We start from the raw sequence: 1191 nt of genomic DNA on the forward strand, positions 1-1191 counted from the left end.
CTGACTCTCATTGGCCTGCGTCCAATGCCCGCCCCCGCACACCTCTCATTGGCCTGCGTCCCACCCCTTACTGACTCTCATTGGCCTGCGTCCAATGCCCCGCCCCCGCACACCTCTCATTGGCCTGCGTCCCACCCCTCACTGACTCTCATTGGCCTGCGTCCAATGCCCGCCCCCGCACACCTCTCATTGGCCTGCGTCCAACACCAATGCCCTAATACTTCCACACTGTCCCACCCCTCACGCTTTGCTTTTGCAACACCTAATCCTCTAATCCTCAACCTGCTCTGGGGCCTCGCTTCACAGCTATCAAAACCTTCACGTCTGCTACCACAGACTGCCGAATCAGGTACAGCAGTGATTCCCAAACTGTGCGCCGCGGCGCCCTGGTGCGCCGCGGCTTGGCTAGAGGGGCGCCGCGATCAGGGCCGCCAGCAGCGGGAAACAAGGGCTGCTAGCTCATTTAAAAAAAAAAAAAAACCTCTGAGGGGAAGCAGAGGAGCGGTCACGTGACCGCTCCCATCCAATGGGGCTGCAGCCTGCCCGGCATTGCAACTGCAGAGCCACCAGACAGCACCAAGGTGTGTGTGTGTGTGTGTGTGTGTGTGTGTGTGTGTGTGTGTGTGTGTGTGTGTGTGTGTGTGTGTGTGTGTGTGTGTGTGTGTGTAAAACGGGCTGCAGGGTGTGTGTGTGTTGTGTGTGTGTGTGTGTGTGTGTGTGTGTGTGAAAAACGGGCTGCAGGGTGTGTGTGTGTGTGTGTGTGTGGTGTGTGTGTGAAAAACGGGCTGCAGGGTGTGTGAAAAACGGGCTGCAGGGTGTGTGTGTGTGTGTGTGTGTGTGTGTGAAAAACGGGCTGCAGGGTGTGTGTGTGTGTGTGTGTGTGTGTGTGTGTGTGTGTGTGTGTGTGTGTGTGTGTGTGTGTGTGTGTGTGTGTGTGTGTGTGTGTGTGTGTGTGTGTGTGTGAAAAACGGGCTGCAGGGTGTGTGTGTGTGTGTATATATGTGTGGTGTGTGTGTATATATGTGTGGTGTGTGTGTGTGTGTATATATGTATATATGTGTGTGTATGTGTGTGTGTGTATATATATATATATATATATATATATATATATATATATAAAATGTGTGGTGTGTATATATGTATGTGTGGTGTGTATATCTACTATATATTTCTGAAATGTCTGTATGTTTA

The sequence above is a fragment of the Ascaphus truei genome, chromosome 16 (genome assembly GCF_040206685.1).
Source record: "Ascaphus truei isolate aAscTru1 chromosome 16, aAscTru1.hap1, whole genome shotgun sequence".
In the NCBI taxonomy this organism is placed as follows: Eukaryota; Metazoa; Chordata; class Amphibia; order Anura; family Ascaphidae; genus Ascaphus; species Ascaphus truei.